The sequence below is a fragment of the Zalophus californianus genome, chromosome 3 (genome assembly GCF_009762305.2).
Source record: "Zalophus californianus isolate mZalCal1 chromosome 3, mZalCal1.pri.v2, whole genome shotgun sequence".
In the NCBI taxonomy this organism is placed as follows: domain Eukaryota; kingdom Metazoa; phylum Chordata; class Mammalia; order Carnivora; family Otariidae; genus Zalophus; species Zalophus californianus.
The window spans coordinates 140,994,187-141,013,424 of record NC_045597.1 but is presented as its reverse complement, the minus strand read 5'-3'; the positions used below and the strand labels follow the sequence as shown (position 1 = coordinate 141,013,424).

At 41.2% G+C, this 19,238-nt stretch overlaps 1 protein-coding gene across 12 annotated transcripts in view; it reads right to left on the bottom strand.

The window, feature by feature from the left end:
* The window catches only part of OSBPL6 (oxysterol binding protein like 6), a 207,472-nt gene that overhangs the window by 139,360 nt on the left and 48,874 nt on the right, over positions 1-19,238 (bottom strand). The window contains exon 1 of one of the 12 annotated variants that reach the window (XM_027587967.2): positions 13,942-14,013. The exons of 10 other annotated variants lie outside the window; for them this stretch is intronic. The gene's annotated coding sequence lies outside the window, so the exon portion shown is untranslated. Of the gene's footprint in view, positions 1-4,955; positions 5,048-13,941; positions 14,014-19,238 lie in introns of those variants that run through there. One more of the 12 variants, XM_027587968.2, reaches the window with a different exon arrangement.

Below are 19,238 nucleotides of genomic sequence, written 5' to 3'. Positions count from 1 at the left end.
CATAACAGATTACAAAGCAATATATTTAGTATCAGCTCACATATGTAGGATTAAATCCCAAATTTGTGTGCGTGCACGTGTGTGTGTGTGTGTGTGTATACATACAAACATATATCAGAAACATAACTGCTTATTTCTGTGTGGCGTGAGCTTTTTTCTTTTTGCTTATATGTATTTTTTCATGAACACATGTCACACACACAAAAAGAATTAAAGTCTTCTTCTTCTTTTTTTTAGATTTTATGTATTTATTTGAGAGAGAGAGAATGAGAGATAGACAGCACAAGAGGGAAGAGGGTCAGAGGGAGAAGCAGACTCCCTGCTGAGCAGGGAGCCCGATGTGGGACTCGATCCCGGGACTCCAGGATCATGACCCGAGCCGAAGGCAGTCGCTTAACCAACTGAGCCACGCAGGCGCCCAAGAATTAAAGTTTTCTAAGTAAGAGTTAAATAATTTGCAACCAGCTTCTAAGGACAATGGGGACACCTAAACTCTTGATGGAAGAACTATTTAAAAAATGTAAACCTCAAGTTACCTCTGGATCCCTTAGCCAGAGGAATAAAACTGGCAATTATTACAAAAAAAAAAAAGGAATACAGCACCAGTCTGAATACAGCACCTAACTCTGGGTCAAAAGACTTAACCGCCATGATGCTGAACGAAAGAAGCCTGATGCAAAAGAGTATGTACTGAATGACTCCACTCCTATGAAGCTTAAGAACAAGCAAAACTAATCTCTGGTAGGAAAAAACCAAAACAAACAAACAAACAAAAAACACAACAGTGGTTACCTAGGGAGGGTGGGGAGTTGACTGAGAAGGGGCATGAGGGAACTTTCTGGGGAGACGGAATTGTTTTTGCGGGGTATAGGTTACATAAGCATACCCATTTGTCAAAGCTATAGAGCTAAGGTTAGTGCTTTTCAATGTATGTAAACTTTTAAAAACTATAAATGCTATCATCATCATCATGTGGGGGTAAGAGCTGGTGAAGGTATAGATGATTTAAGGTGGCAGAAAACTGATAATTCTTGAGATTGGGGATGGGTACATGGGGGTTCACCACACTGTTCTGTTTACTTTGGACACGTTTAAAATTTTCCATGCTAACGGTCTCTTTAAAAAGACTAGAGCTTTAATCCCCTCTCCAGTACTTAATCGGGTGCTTGGCAAATCTCAAACTTTCTGAACCTCATTTTACTTATTTATAAACTGAAGATAATGATGCCTGCACATCTCACTCAAAATAACTCTGGCTTGTTGCCAAGTATCCCGTGAGGCAATGGAAATAAAAGTAACTTCTAAGCTGTGAAGTAATACATAAATGTAACAAATCAATAATGAAGATTTGTAATTACTAATAGGCTAACATTCCATCCTGGAATGTTTGAGGAGATCATTAGTATATTTCTTTCAACAGAAATATGAGGTGTATCTATTTGTTTTCAATAATTCCTGCTTGAAAAAATACTAATAGAACTGATAAATCAAAAGGATGGATAATATAAATGTTATTTATATTTACTGTAAGATTTATTTTGCATAACTTCCTACTAATGCAAAAATTAATGCCTTAGGAAAAAGTTTGATTGCCTTCTAGAAACATCAACCTGATGGCTGAGAGAAGATGCCTAAAAGCACACTCCAGAAGGAAGTTGGTTTAGGAACTTAAATGACATAGATAATTCACATGCTTAAAACTGAGGTTCAACTGTTATAAAACCCACTGAAGCTTAACCATCCAAAATAATGTTCACGAGCACATATAAAATCACAACATTAGGGATAAGAAACACTACATTCTTAATGTGAATCCATTATACCTAGAAATTAGAAAGCTGGACTTCTAAATATTTGGCTCTTCAATGTTAAGGCACATAAATATTCAACTCAAGGAAGCCCAGTAGACATATGGACCGTTTCTTTATTTTATTAACTTGTCTGTTAAGCTAACCTTCATCAGTTACAACTACCACAAAATACAACTTGTACTGGGAAAGGGAAAGAGAGGCAGAGACAGCGAGAGAGAGAGAGAGAAGTGGTGTGACTCTATTCTAATGTCCCAGTCTAGTCCCTAAGAGTCAGAGTGTACCCTGAAAAGACAAAGCGGTTGGCCTGGCGTGCTGTTGTTTGTTCAAGTTTCAAAGTAAATAAGCATGCCGGAGGGATGTTTTAAAGAAGCACATTCCAGTTCAAAAATACACTTACAAGAAAGTCACGTGGATACATTCCTTTGCATTCATCTTACCTTCAAATAATAGATGTTTGCACCCAGTGCCTACTTTCAGGGTTCGAACATCTTTGAAGACCTGGTTTAGGCAAACATGCTGCTTTCATGTCCGTTTTCCAGGCTGGCCTTTCTGCTCTGCCTGAAGTGACCTGCTGCGCTCCTCCTCGGGCAGCCTCAAACGCCATGTCCGTTTTCTTCCACGCAACTTCCCCAAAAAGTGTTGGCTAACCCTGCCAACTGCTGGGTTTCAGGATGGCCCAAGGAACACCATCTGAGCTGCTGTTTATGAAATTACTAAACAAAACCATGACTGAAACTGCCCACTTCTTATTCCTTTGTCATGGTAGAGCACATTATACAACACCATAACCAAAGTACTGGTCATTTCAAGAAAAATCAAGGCTTCAAGCTAAAACTCCCATTCTAGCTATCACCCTGTTCATAATACCTTCACCATTAAACTTAGGTTCTGAGTTTATATTTCCCCCAGTTTATATGGCCCCCAATATGGTGCAAATAAAATATAGAACCGTCTAGTTAAATCTGAATATCAAATAAACAAGGAATCTTTTAGTATAAGTATGTCTCAAATACTGCATTCTATACTAAACTTTTATACTAAAAAAAATTCCATGTTTATCTAAAGTCCAAATTTAATTTGGTGTCCTATTTTTATTTACTAAACATGGCAACTTGCAGCCCCACCTCCACTATGATGATGGATAAAATCAACATGCCCATAAAGAACACACTGTTATATCCACTTTTGATTCGCTGGCTCTGAATTTATCCTTTTAGAATATACAGCATGTAGATAATATAGCAAACTATGAGAAAAAGCAGGATGACATTACTGGGATAACCTCCCTTTCCCCGACTGTGAAACGGAAAGGGTTGGACTAGATCTAAAATTCCATTAAACTACTGAATTCTTAACAAACCTTTACCCACATCAAAGTTAATCATCAATGTCTGAAAACTCATGTCTCCTGGAAAAAGTTTCTTCACCAAAACACAAAACAAAAACCAAAAAACAAAACCAACCAACTCAATTTGTCGTCCACTTCTACTTGTCTTCCAAAAGCATTTCCTGAAACTCAACAGTAACAGTAACAGTAACAGTAACAACTTCTCTTGTACAGTGGCTTGAGTGTTCGCTAATATTTGCCACCTTCTATAGATTCTGTCCACAGTCCACTCTCTCAGAAATGTTCAGGGTTGTAGAAACTAATTGTCTAGTCACACCAGGGGCCATTATCACATGTGGTGATCCCTAATGTACTGCTTACCAAGAGGTCATATTATTTTAGCAGAAGATCCAAAACTATTCTAAGACAGAGTTGTGCCATGATCTCATCATGCCAGGAAGGAAGAAATAGCAGACATCTAATTCATGTCGACCAAAGACAGTCTAGAAGTATTAATATTAATTATAAGGAATGGGATAGGATTTATGCCTTTCTGCATATCTAAATTTGGTTCTATTCAAATGGCCTCAAGTACCAATGTTGTTATCTGTGACATAGAGGGCATCTAACTCAGTCCTATTTGCTTAACAAAAACCATTGACCATATGAGAACAAATGTTGTTGTTCCAATGTTGTTATCTGTGACATAGAGGGCATCTAACTCAGTCCTATTTGCTTAACAAAAACCATTGACCATATGAGAACAAAAGTCTGCCATTTTTTTGTTTCATCCAAATCATCTTCCCTGTTTACAATGTTTTGATTTGGGCAATTATGTTAATTACACTGGCACACTGTGGCCTGTGGGCCAAATCTTGCCCTCTGCTTATTTTGTAATAAAAGTTTTATTGGACCACAGCCATGCCCATGTATTGATGTGCTGTGTGACTGCTTGCACACACAACAGGAGAGTGAGTAGTTAGCGACAGACCATATGGCTCAGGAACCCCCCAATATTTACAACCTGGCCCTGTACAGACAGAGTTTGCCAATCTCACTAATCCCTTGCACTCTTCAAGGGCCCGGGGGGGCGGTTTTGGTGTAGTAGCTCATAAGGCCAAGTGGAGTTCCAATAGAACACCACTCTTCAGCCTCAGATATTCTTAAGAATCCAAAGGAGAAACACACAAGCGTGGAGATATGAGAAAGCACATTACTTTCTGCTTGGAGTCCAGCATTTCAAAAGGTGGGAACTACATCATGGCCAGCACACGTACAGGATGCTTGCTGCCACCGTGACTTGCAGTTCGAGGAAGAAAATGCAGGAAAGCAGGGATACAGAAACTGTCTCCACTTGGTGCCAGTGCCTAGGAAAGGTATTGTCACTGTTACAGGAATTTAGAATTTAAATCAACACAGTTGTTCCGTGACTTCACTGCTTTAGGCAGGAAGGGTGCATGATCAGAAAGAACAAGTGCCTTCAAAACCGAAATGACTCTGAGCCTTAAAAGAGCCCCACGTAGGTGCCTTGGAGGACAGATGGTCAGAATGACATATTATGGGCTCTGCGAGGCTCTTGCTGAATACCGCCTCCTCTGCAGTAATCAAGCATGAAGGGCCCCTTGTAATCTCTTTCTGCTCCGTGGAAAGCCCTTGTAAGCAGAAATGGCCCACTCACAGTTAATGCAATTTTATGCCGTTGAAAATTAAACGCAGATATTCCTCTAGTTGAGAGGAGCAGGAAGGAGAAAAAAAAAAAACTCATAGTAACTGTTGCTAAGTTTGACTTCACAATATTGACAGAGTAGATGACTTACCAAATAAAAACTTTAAGAACTGGGACTAATTCAATCCTTCAAACCCTCTTAGGGATCACAATGGGCTCTCCCACCAGGACAAAAGCGAGCCGTGGTCCTTTCTTCCCTCCTTTGAGTCTTATTCTTCCATTATGTAGCATCTTCCACTCCCTGAGCCCACCACTCCCTTGTTTGCCTAAAGGTGGGTCCCATGCTTGCAGTCCTTTGGCTCCTGCCAGACAAACACAGAAAATCAACTACACACCCACACCCCTGGACAGGGGAAAGAGACATGCCAGCTTATTTCACTTCCAGGTGCGGCCAGAACTCAATATGTTCCTGCTTTTTTTATTCCAATATTTGGTGGACATCTACTATGTGCCAAGGACTGTGCTTAGGGTTAAGGTTCAAGGGTAAAAATAGACACAGACACAACCTTCTCAGGGCATTGACAGGCGAGGGGAGCAGAAAGGGCAGTTATCAGGTAAATAATCCCATAGAGTCTAAGGTTATATTATAAACGAGTCCGAATCTAAGATGAGGAGTCAATACACTATGTTCAGGGCTGTGAGGGTGAATGGCCGGAGTCTGAGAACAGAAAGAGGAATCCTCATTCGGGATCTGAGGAGGCTTCTGCTCTGCACAAGTGACATTTAAAATGAAACCCGAAGCAGAAGTAGGAGTTAGTTGTTCAGGTGAAGAACGGAGCTGAGGAGCACTTCAGGCAGAAGGCAGAGCAGGTGCCAGCGCCCTGAGGAAGAGGAAGTGTGGCCTCATCAAGGGAAGTGAGAGTGAGGATGGAAAGAGAATGGAAGGCTGTGACCAGGGCAGTGAAGGATTAGATATGAATACATAAAGATCACTCTGTGTGTGTGGACTAGTCCTGAGGGGCAGGAACAGAAGCAGGGTCAGGAGTTGTGGAGAAAGGATGACCATGACCTGGTTGCGGGGGGGGTGGTGGTGGTGCACAGTAGGTGTGCAGAACAGTGGCATGATTCAAGACAGATTTGGAAAATAGGATCAACAGGAGATATTGATAAATGAGGGAGAAAAAGGTACCAAGGATATCTCCCAATTTCCTGGCATGAGCTCCTGGGTAGATAGCTCACCATTTACCAAGACAAGAAATACTTTGGGAAGACACTATAGGGTGAAGCATCAAGAATTCCATTTTGCGGGGCGCCTGGGTGGCTCAGTTGTTAAGCATCTGCCTTTGGCTCAGGTCATGATCCCAGGGTCCTGGGATCAAGCCCCGTGTTGGGCTCTCTGCTCAGCGGGAAACCTGCTTCTCCCTCTCCCACTCCCCCTGCTTGCGTTCCTGCTTTTGCCAACTCTCTCTCTGTCAAATAAATAAATAAAATCTTAAAAAAAAAAAAAAAAAAAGAACTCCATTTTGCAAACCACACAGCTTATCTGTAAAGAGTACAGGAAGATTTACTAGCTTCTATGTAACCTTCTTGGTCTGTTTTCGTCATCTGTAAAATGGGAAATACGGTAAACCTACGTGGCTAAGACAGAAAGGGCATATACATTTAAAATACATGGCATGATTCCCAGCACACAGCAATCTCAAAAAAAAATTGTTAGTGGCTATGATTATTTTTTTACACTTGAGGTTTGAAATGTCTATTGGTGACCTCAGGCAAGATGTCCAGTAGGCAGTTAGATAACTCGGCTCTGCAGCTCAGAACTCTCTCCTGCTGGGAGAGTCTGGCTATGAGATTATGAATCAAACACCTTGTTACAGATTTTATAATAGCAGCTGGAGATTTACTTGTAAATTGACTGAAAGGTCAGTGTCTGGGTATCAACGGCATATAGATGGCACCCAAAGCTATAGAAAATAGAGTAATTTGATGCAAAAGTGAACTCTAGGGAGAAAAACTGATGGGTGAAGGAATGAGCCTGTAGGGAGTTACTTAACCACAAAACAAAGATGAAAAGTTGAAGGAAAGCAAATAGATATAAAAGGAGTCTGTACATTTTATTCTATTTCTCCAAGAAGAAAAGTGGCAATCTTAAAAAAAGAGAGTCAGTTACTCCTTACGTATCAAAGTGTACACAAAGATATATTTGTAAAAATATTCACTGTAATGCCAAAATAGCAAAAATGACCTCAAGCAACCTAAATCAATAATAGCAGACTGATTAGGTAAAGTATGGCACATCCATGTAAAGGAACAAATGTATAGCAATAAAAATCATGCCATAGATGATTTATTGGAAAAAATGTTCACATTTTACTGGTACACCTACTTTTCCGGTGTATATGTTGCATAATATACAATAGAAAAAAAGACCCAGAAAAAGAAAAAACACCAGAAGAGCAAACAATACCAGAAAATCAATAATAGTTGATTCTAGATAATGAGATTTCAGATTATTTTCTTTCCTTGTGTTTTTTTTTTCAAAATATCAGCATGAGTAGATGTTAATTGTATAGACAGAAAATGAAACAAAGCGGAGAACTCTCATGTCTCCCTCTAAAACATCTGACACTCTTAGTTCTCAAATCCTCAAACCAAAACGCTCAAGACAAATACGAAGACTGAACACTTGATACAAATGTCTCCATCACAGTAAAAGGAACCTGACACTGTTGTATGCATGGAGAGCAATATTTACTGATCCTTCCATAATGAAATAGAACCTCTCCACCAGTGGCTATGCTTTTCTAACCTTGAAACAACCAATGTTAAGGTTACAAGTTGGATTACATTCTTCTTGATCTTCAACAATATGCATCAAGAGACAATCACAGGAAAAATTCCATTTCATCGTAAAAAGATAAAGCAGCACAAACTTTCAGTCTGTACATAATTATGTACCAACACAGCCACACAACCAAACCTGAAATTTCTTTCTGTTTTAAGGGAAGAATCACGTATTTGGAAAAAAAAAAAAAAGGATTTTATTTATGTATTTGGGGGTGGGGGAGGAGCAGAGAGACAGGGACAAGTAGACCCCACACTGAGCACAGAGCCCAATATGGGGCTCAATCTCACGACCTGAGCCAAAATCAAGAGTCAGACACTGGGGGCACCTGGGTGGCTCAGTCGTTAAATGTCTGCCTTCGGCTCAGGTCATGATCCCAGGGTCCTGGGATCTAGCCCCACATCAGGCTCCCTGCTCCACAGGAAGCCTGCTTCTCTCTCTCCCACTCCCCCTATTTGCGTTCCCTCTCCCACTGTCTCTCTCTGTCAAAATAAATAAATAAAATCTTAAAAAAAAAAAAAGAGTCAGACACCGAACTGACTGCACCACCCAGGCACCCCCAAACCTGAAATTTCTTTAAAAGGAAACATTAAACATTTTCAGAATACCCTTACTTCCCCACAGTATTTTTAAAATTTATCAAGAAAATTTAGGGACGCCTGGGTGGCTCAGTTGGTTAAGCATCTGCCTTCAGCTCAGGTCATGATCCCGGGGTCCTGGGATCGAGCCCCACATCGGGCTCCCTGCTCAGCGGGGAGTCTGCTTCTCTCTCTCCCTCTGCCTGCCACTTCCCCTGCTTACGTGAGCCCTCTCTCTCTCTCTGACAAATAAATAAATAAAATCTTTAAAGAAAAAAAGAAAATTTACATTGCCCCTCTGCTAAACCATAAATAAGCTTCATAAAAGCAGATTAGACTTTCTCTGATATAAGCAAAAGAAGAAATTCTCCTTATATCCCGGTTTTTGATGTCCATGCCATCTTGGCCAAGTTCCTTAGCTTTTCTGAGTCTTGGGTTTCTCACCTAAAAGCAAGGGAAATGTAACTTTCCCTGCGGGAGCTTTCTAGTTTGGAGGACCACGGCAGCTGCATGGGTCCAAATCTCTCTACACATCCTTCCCAAAAGACGACAAAATCAACAAGATGGCAAATATCTTCACAGGCCCAAGGCATTTGTCACGATTAGGGGCACAGAATACCACAAACTTCAAATTACCTGTCAGTGTCGGAAGAAACGAATTTCTAGAAGAGCTGCTTCTGCTGCTACACACCAGTGAGTGTGAAGAGAGGCACGTGTGCAAGGAGAACAGGGGCATGGAGGGGACTCCAATGAAGCCCAGACAAAATTACCCCCGAAGAAGGAAAGTCGTGTGCCAAGTGTCCACAGAGCACACATGGCCCGAGGCCTGGTAGCTCTCAGCCCCAGCTCCACGGAGCGAAAGGGCTTGAAGGTGAGAGAGAAGTGTTGCTTCTGGGAGAGAAGGAAAGAGGGAGTGGTGCTACAGCACAGAAGGAAGACAGAGAAAGTAAGGTTCCTACGACACACCAGAGCCTTGCCATCCACCACCAGCAGCACACATTGGAGAAACGGCACCTCTGACAGAGATGCGAGCTCCCGAGCCAGCAAGAGCACCGAGGAAATGCTTAGGAAGAGAAAAACATCAGAACCCTACCAAAGAGCCGCTGAAAACTCTCCCCACCCAAAGCAGAAGGAACCTGAAACAACACTCCAAACTGACTTAAATATCCTCACAGAAGCATTTGGAGATCTGAAAAAACACCTAGAATCAGAAATACAAAAATTAACACCAGAAATGGATGAGGACAAGAAAAGGAAGAAATGTACTGAGAGGTGACTGACTTCAACAAAGACAATGCAGAAAAAAGACAAAAGGACTTTTTCATCAGAACGGAAAAGTTGTAAGGTGTGAGGTGAAATAAGGAACATGGGAGAAAAAATCTAAAAATGACAAAGCAGGACACAGTAAAGAACTGGGCATGCGTGAGAAATGGTGAGGGGCTGGGGGCACGATAGCACAGGGCCAGTCACAGGGAGGTAAAGTTGAGAAGCGAGACTGGAACCAGATTCATTCATTCTACACACACTTTTGAGCATCGAGGGCACAGGTGCTGGTGGCTGTCAGTGGAAGTGGCCCTCGCCCTGTGGGGAAGACAAAGGGGGAGTCAGCAACCTAGAGTAAGGAGAGTGATAGAATCAGACTAAACAGCGAGGGAGGTAACTCTGGAAGCAGAATGGAAGACATTCTGGAGCGTGGCAAGACTGGAAGGGAGGCTAATTAGCAGGCCATGATAAATAAGTCTGAGGTAAAAGCATCGAGGTTTCCTGATGACCCCACATAAAGAAGACCCCAAGGCTTCTATTTTGGGAAACTAGAGACTGACTCCATAGTAGATGGAAAGAGTTTCTGCTCCATATTGGGCATGGCAGGATACAATCTAGAGACTGGGAACTTGGGAGAGGGCAGGACCTGGAGACCTTGGAGGTGGTCATGTCTCTGGCGGCAGGGGTGGCTGCTGGACATGCAGAGATGGCACATGGGTAACTGAGGGCTCATGCCTCCAACAACCATGCCACAACTCCGGGCGCTTCAACATTTAAGGGGCAGAAGAGGAGGAAGAGCGCTGGAGGTCGAACAGCAACAGGCATGGAGCTAACAGAGAAGGTGCCCAGAAGCCACCTGAGGAGACATTAGGGAAATGGCAGCTGGTCCCCAGATACAGACTGTATGGAGACTGACGAGAGTAAGGGCTGAAAAACAGGAACCTCAGACAGCACCAGTGATTCCACTGAGAAGCAGTTTGGGGTTGAGGAGCAAATGGCACTCATAAAGGAGAATCAGGAAATGCTCTTACGGTGAAGGGAAGAAAGAGAATGGCGACACACAAGGGAAGCTGGATCAAGAGAAAAGCTGGGAGTGGAAAGACAGGTGGGGGCCAGCGGCGAGGCCAGAACTGCAGAAACGCCAAAAGGAGGATAGAAGACATGGAGCAAGAGAGAGGAAGGAGCCACGGTTCTAGGTGGGAGCTACCAAGTCAGCTTTCGAAGTCAGGGTCTTTTCCAAAACTGTGAGGGCTGTGTGTCAATGCCACTGAGGCCAGCATCCCAGGGGCCCATGAACAGCTCTTCTTTCTTTCAAACCCGGAGTCGAAGACAGAGCTGTGGGCCCCAGTTCTGCCACTCCCTGCCTGTTCCCCTTGAACACACGCAACCTAAATCACCCCAAGCTCAGTTTTCCCATCAGTAAATTAGGTATAACAATACCAGTCACACACACCCCCACCTATGTCATGGTGTCATTGTGAGGCCCCCAAACACAGAATATGGGGATGCACAGAACAGCCCTGTGCATAAATCACTGGGATCTAATTATTCCATGTATACTTGCTTCTCGCTAGAGCTAATGTTTGCTTAATCTGTGCGCATCCCACACAGGGTCAGACACACTATTTTGTACAGGTGTTTCCCACACACTGACTCGGACTAAGAACCGACCTCATCTTCTTGAAGGGTACTGTGGCTGAATTGTTTTCTGTGTCCCACACCACTGCTCAGTGAAACCATCATCTTCAAACCTGGGGTAGGTTCCCAGGCTGAGTTTTTAGTTAAGACTCCTAGCAAACTGTGACAGAGTCCAACAACACACACCTTGTAACAGCATTTTCAAATTAGCAGAAGTGCAATTATGAAAAGGTTGCCATATGTTACAATGATTTTTTTTTAATTAAAAAGAAAACAGTAAGAAATCATCCTAGCATACTTAGCCATTGCGCCTAGAAAAGGCATCTAGAGAAAATCAACCACCCATCCCAGCGGAGCGAGGAGGCAGGGACGCCCCCTGCGGCTCTCACATGGTTCTACAGCAACCTGCTAGCAGTGGAAGACATGCTTGAGTTCTGTCGAATCATCCAGTAGGAAGCAGCGGCAGTCAAATCCATCATGTCATTTCTCACTCACATCCCTCTTACCTCTGAAATGGAGCATACTCTGGAAAAGTACATTTTAATATGGCTGCTACAGACTTACCTACTATTCAATCAAGATCTTTTTATAACAGAGATAATATTGCATCTGTAACTTAGCCCTTTGTGGGGGGGAAAATAACACATGTAGAGAAAATACTTTTTTTTCACTACCAAAGAAGCAAATTATTTTTGCTGTTCTATACAGTACAGTAGGACTCATACATTTTAAACAACCTAGGTAAGTTTTTTTGTCCATTTGAGGCAAGTCTCAGTAGTGATTTAAAATTAAATTGTTAACCAAGTGTCAAGAACCACGAAATAAGCATAAGCAGTCGTCTCCCTCTGAATAGCAAACACCAGGATATGCAGAATCACGTGAAAGTATAAAACCATACAGTAGTAACACCACCTACTGAATGGCTTCAATTCAAGAAAGCAATCTACTACCTTTAACATCCAAGGGGAAAATGTTAGGACTGTTATATTATTATTATTCTCTTATTATAAAAAGATACTCACTTATTCATTCATGCAATACGGCAAGCATCTATTACATGTCAGACATACTGCTAGGAGCTGGGAATGTGATGTTAAGCCAAACTGACTTGCCCTTGCTCTTCTCATGGACCTATGGTCTAATGAGAGAGACAAAAAATAATAATAGTAATGAGCAGCTAAGCATCGGATTGTGCTCAAAGGAAAAAAGACCTACTACTATAATAAAAAAAAAAATAGGAGAGAGACTTAACTTGAAAGGAGGAAAAGGCTTCTCAGAGAAACTAGCATTGAAGCTAACACTGAAGCCAAAGAAGGAGAGGACACTCCAGACAGAGGGAACAGCATATGCAAAGGGTCTGAGGCAAGAAAGAGCTGGACATACCAAGGACTGGAAAACGACCGGCAGCATTTAAGTGGAGAGGGGAAGGAGAGGAAGGCATGAAATGAAGTGGCAGTTGTAGGCCGGAGCCAGATAATTTGGGGTCAAATACAAGATCTGGGTTTTGTTTTGTTTTCTAAGATGGGAATGGAAGAGAATGAATTTGGGATATATTCTAGAGATGAATGGATAGGACTGTTCAATATGGGTGGGGAGCGCAGGAGGGAATGAGGCGCCAAAGGCGATCCATCCCAGGTTTCCGGCTGGAGCAACTGACTGAATAGAGGAACACAGCAGGAGGCAAAGGCTTAGCTGCTACGCAGGGATGAAAAGACTGGTTCCAATCACAATGTTAAGAAGTTAAAGATGTCTTTGAGACCTCCAGATGGAAAAGCCAAGTAAGTGGTGGGATTCAATGACACAGAAGTGTAATACGTGTGCCATGCCACTCTTAACAAGCTAGATGAGTAGCTCAACTGGGTAAAGGTTGTCCAGCCTTCTTTGGCATTCCCATCCTCTTACTCACCTCTGCATACAGTCCACTCCCAGGCCAAGGAGCAGATCAAGAAGGGGAAGACAGATCATCCCTAAGAACTGTGAACAGTGCTCATTCTCAATTACAGCCATTTACATTCTGAGGAAGCAGAGAAGACTGGAATAAACCAGGTACAGAGCACTAAAGATTTTATAAACTTTTATATATGTTATCAATTTATATATCTTATAAAGTATATACATATATGACTATTAATAAAGTACATGAAATATATATAATTTTAATAATATTCTTAAATAAATAAATTTTATATAAGAAAATACAAGCTGGGGCATCTGGGTGGCTCAATCGGTTAAGCATCTGCCTTCCACTCAGATCATGATCCAGGGTCCTGGGATCGAGCCCCACATCATCTGGCTCCTTGCTCAGCAGTGAGCCTGCTTCTCCCTCTCCCTTTGCCCCCCCTCCGCCCCCCCAGCTCATGCTCTCTCTCTCGTGCTATCTCAAATAAATATATAAAATCTTTAAAAAAGAATATGACTACATTTTTAACGTTTTCTGTGGTTCATGTAGTATGCATATTGTTCCACAGTAAAAAAAAAAATCTTAAAATTGAATCATTTTTTAATATTTAAGATAAGACTTATATGCTTAAGTTAGCTCATCTCCTATTTCTTTGATAAAAACTTAAGGCATCAATATCCTACTTACATTTTGGCCAACTGGCAGTACTTGGAAAAGCATGACAAAATGGTATGAAATCATTTATTGTATCAACCACTGATTCATGGTTTCAGGTTGTAAGGGACTCCTAACCCGTATCTGATCCCTGGGTTGATATTTTGTTTTTTAACCAAATTGCTATGATTCAAAATTCTTTGTTCATTCAAAATTTCCACCAATTTCATAAGAGCAAAAACTGCAGAAGCAGGCTCACCACACTTGACTTCTGGCAGGGCGACATTTAACAACGGCGAGACAGCCACATAAAAGATGACGTCATCCACATCTGCTGATTCACGCAGAAAGGGGGGAATTAGGAGGAGCAGACAGTGAAGCCAAGAGCGATATGGGAATTGTGATTACATTTTACTGGAAAGTAGGCTGCTGAGCTAGACAACTGCTCAAAAAGGTTTCTGGTAGCCAATGAAGAAAAAGGAGAAGGCGGCTATTTTGTGAAATGAGATTAGAAGAGTCAAACAGTATTGGTGAAGCAGAGGAGTAAAAAGCAGAATTTTAGCCATGAAAGACTGAGACCGAGCATTCCCCTTTCTTTCCCTGAGTGCACACTTCCCACATCTAACCCATTTAAAAACATAGCTTCTCAGTCACACTTTCAGAAGATAAACTTTAAAATCATCTTAAACCGGGGCACCTGGGTGGCTCAGTCGTTAAGCGTCTGCCTTCAGCTCAGGTCCTGGGTCCTGGGATCGAGCCCCACATCAGGCTCCCTGCTCCGCGGGAAGCCTGCTTCTCCCTCTCCCACTCCCCCTGCTTGTGTTCCCTCTCTCGCTGTGTCTCTCTCTGTCAAACAAATAAATAAAATCTTTTAAAAAAAATCATCTTAAACCCACTTTTTGTCTAAGCAATCATGCTAACACCTTTATAGAGCTCATAATAATAAAACTTTTTAAATGGCTAATACACAATATGTGGCAACATAAATTCTAGAGTAAAATGCCTATCTGTGCAATACATGTTTAACTGCCTTAAATATAAATTTCTACACTGAACAACCATCCATGCAGAATGCTATTAGTACATTTAAGGCATCAAATAGAAAAGAATCAAGTACTTACTCTTAAGCCATGCCCATTTTCATAGAACTAAATCCCTAATGTGAAGAAAACCAAAAATTGATTGTAATCCACTGTTGTCACATCATGTATTCAATAACTGTTTCTTGAGTATCTACTATGTTGTATTAGGAACTGTGTGAGACCCAGTGAGTAAGATAATCAATTACTGAACCAAAATTAAGGCACTGAGAAGTATGAATGGGACCATGGAGTCAATTATTAATGACACTGGTATAGAAATAATAATAACAAATATTAACATCAACTTTTAATAAGTAATTATTACGTGACTGGTTCTCTGCTAAGCACTTTTTAAATTATTATTTTTAATTGTGGTTAAAGACACATAACATACAATTTGCCACCTAAATCATTTTTTTAAGATTTATTTATTTATTTGAGAGAGAGAGCAAGGAAGTGGGAGGAGGGAGAGGGAGAGAGACAGAGAGAAGCAGACGCCCCACTGAGCACATAGTCCTATGCCGGGCTCAGTCTCATATCCCTGAGATCATGACCTGAGCCAAAATCAAGAGTCAGATACTTAAATGACTGAGCCACCCAGGTGCCCTGCCATTTAAATCATTTTGGGCTGTATGATACAGTAGTGTTAGGTACATTTACATGTTGGGCAACCATTACCACCACCCACCTCCAGACTCTTTTCATGTTGAAAATTGAAACTCTGAACCCATAAAATAATAACTCCCATTCCCTGCTCTCCTGAACCCCTAACAACCACCATTCCACTTAAGAATTAAAATTTCATAAGTATAGCCAAAAATATACTTCTATTTGAATCCACACGTTTGTGGCGTATCTTTTTCAACTAAGGCAACATTAAAATCAAGAATCAAAATAAACTGTACTTAGATTTCTGTAAGACAAAGTATTAAATCTGGATTTTTTTTTTAAAAATGAAGTATGTTAAATTATTAACATTTTAAAGAACAGAAAGGTTTTACTGTAAAATTTTAAGGATTAACCTCATATTCCCAAACCTCTAAAATTTCTATTTCATGTTTTAAAACTTAACACTATGGCACATGTATAAAATTTATTAATAAATATCATACTCTGGATGTAACATGCACAAAAACTTTTTAGCAATGTGGTGTACAACCAAAAACGTTTGGGGAACTGCTGAGAAAAAAGTGTTTGGGTCCCGTTAACGGGAATCAGTGAAAGGAGGGATGGTGAGGAGTTTGTTTCCGAACGTGTTGATACGTACTGAGTTAATGCGTCAAGCAGAAGATCAGGTTGAGGTACCCAAGAGGCGAAAGGACATGTAAAGCCTAGAGTGCAGCTGAGAAACGGAATCTATATTTAGAAGTCATCTGCAGAGCAGTGACCAGAAGAGACGTGAGAAGGGATGAGAACCATGAAAAAACAGGACAGCAGAGGCCTACACAGAGGGGAGTCCCTATATTTAGAAAGTCCAGGAGAAAGGAGACCTAAAGGAGACAGGGAGCTAGGAGGAAAGCCAAAAGAATACATAAGATGGATACCATAAAATGAGACCACAGTGTCAAAAGTTGTAGAAAACTAAGGCATTGAGAAAAGACCAGTCACTGGATTTGGCTGCCATGAGGTCATTTCAGTCCTCTGAGAGCATTTTCGGTAATGGGTAGTGCCAGAAGCCTGATTCAGATCTGACTGAATGGTGAGGAAGAGGAGATAAGAAGTGAGTGGTCCACAGGGAAACTTGGTGATGATGGGAATGAAAAGAAAAGTAGAAGAGCGATGGATGGAATGGCTTGGTCGCAAGAATTTTGCCCCTTAAGAGATATTTGGCAATGTCTGGCAACACTCCAGAGTGCTACTGGCATCTGGTGAGTAACGGCCAGAGTTGCTGCTAAACATCTTGCAATACACAGGACTGCCCCCTACAACAAAGAATTATCCAGCATAAAACAATGATGGTGCCCAAAATATCAATAGTGAATCATTGAGAAATTCTCCTCTAAAAGATCAGATAGATCTGAGCATTTTCATATGGTAAGAAGCTACCAAACTTAAGTTACAAAAAAAAAAAAAAAAAAAAAAGAAAGAAAGAAAAGAAAGGATGTATTGACAAATCAGGTTCTCACAAAAATGGCAAGGTAAATGACTAAGGGCAGAAACAGGTGGATGAGCACTGGAAAAGAGAAGACCCTTCCAAGTTGTTTCAAATGGAATGGAAGCAGAGACAAGAGTAAACAGAGAGAACTGGAGACCAAAAAGATGAAAGTTAAGGGAGCTAATCTCAGATGGCCTTGAAATATCTCCCTAGAAAAAGGAGCAGCAAGAATTCCACAGCAATATGGGGATGGAAGTAGGGTCTTCCAAGGGGAAGGCACTGGGAAGAGCCCCTACATGGGTAAAGCAGTTAGAGGGACATGAAAGTTTTACCAAGTACCTATGAGGGTTTGGCAGGAGAAAAGCAAAATCAACTCAGCTTCCTGAAGACTTATACAATAAAGTCATTTATCCTTGGAGCAAAAGATAAGAGAATAAATAACATTAGGGTTAACTCAAGGTCAGGATTGGCCAGATAACTCAGAGGAGGATAAAAAGTAACAAAAACTAGATAGTCCTCCTGAACTGGCTTGCTTGCAGTGCATACTAAGGCAATGAAACCTAAAGCAGATGAACTGAGAAGACAGAAAGGAGGCTGGGCACCATAAGAGAGGCAACTACCAGGCTGGGAAGAATGAGAAGAAAAGGAATGACAGAAAGCCAAGGTCAAAGGGTAATTTTGGGGTCTCAAATCTTGGATGGCAAGTTGTTTCAAATTATGATAAGGCCCAAGACAAAGGCACGCCTATACATGGCTAGAAACTATTCCTGACATCCAAGGAGGGCAGGGAGGACTCAAGCTTCCTGGATCGCACCATCCGTAATATATTCCCACCAGCACGTTTTCCATGACCACTCACTTAACAGTATGTCTCTGTTCAGGTACACCAATCACATTGTCGCTAGATCCCCCTGTATATCCCACAGCACCTGTCAGTGCTGACATGACCATCTGAAGTTAGTGGAGACTGTGTCACCAGAGCTAGCTGGCCCACGTGGAAATCGAATCTCTCTGACGTCAAACTCAGGATCCTGAGAGTTGCACATAAAAGACACTATCACGATACGGTAGCACATAATATTCCTTATTACAGGATGGACACCGTGGCTCATGGTTATCACTATTCTCTACTGTGGTAATAAGCGAATCCAGCTTTACAACCAAGACAAAATTAGCTTTCATTTCTTGCCAGTAAACTCCAACTGACTGTACTCTCTGAAGACACAAACACCGCTAAGCACTATTTCCTAGACTTACCATTTTCTTCCAAGATCAACATGTAAGAAACAGAGTTTCATTTCACCATCCTTCTAGCTACTACCTTTTCACACAAGTCCTGTTCCAGCATGCCCTATCATCTTAAAAGGACAATTTAATTTTTAAGGGACTGCAGCAACTAGAAAAAATGGATTAAATAGAGCCAATGACTAGGGAGAACACACAAAATGAGAATTTAACTTTATATAAAATTAAGTAAATAAAAAAATAAATAAATGAGAATTTAGCTTATAAAAAATAAAACTACTTTAAATAAATGATATAAAATTGAGACATTCTAAAATTGATGTTTTAATAAACATTCTAATTTTACTCCAAAATCAAATAAAGTATCCAGATATGAAACTGTCATTTTTCAGAGGGCTTTTTAAAGACACCCAAGGAATAGTTCTTTATGCTGATGAAAAAAATACTTAAAAATTGTAAAAAGAGCAACCACATATCTAAATATTAGGTTGTTCAATCACAGAAATCTTTTTTTTTTTTAGATTTTATTTATTTGTCAGAGAGAGAGAGAGCACAAGCAGGGGGAGTGGGAGAGGGAGAAGGAGGCTTCCCACTGAGCAAGAAGCCTGGTGCCAGGCTCGATCCCAGTACCCTGGAATCATGACCTGAGCCAAAGGCAGACGCTTAACGACTGAGCCACCCAGGCGTCCCTCAATCACAGAAATCTTGATATTCACCAAATGCTGTGAATTGTTCTCCAAAGAGAGATTATATCAAATTATCTGCTGAAGGGAAGAAGAGGTACAAATAAGACCAAAGAACAAAAGAAAACAATAACCCCAAGACTATTTATATAACTAGATCCCTCTCCCCAAATATTATATAACTAAGTAATTTCAAGCATCAGAACCAATGTCTGGCCTTTTTGACAGACAATCTACAAATAATAATTAGGATGGCTCTTATTCTATCTACTACACCCTATTCATAGGGGTCCTGGAAAGTAACATCTAATCAATAATCCATTTATTAAAGACTTTCTGTGTATAGCAGCAGAGCGCATCCAGCAGAGCAGCTAACCCAGAGCTCATCAGAGGGTTGTGTGGAACTTATCACACATATCTGATAATACAAGTAGCAGGAATGAATGGGATC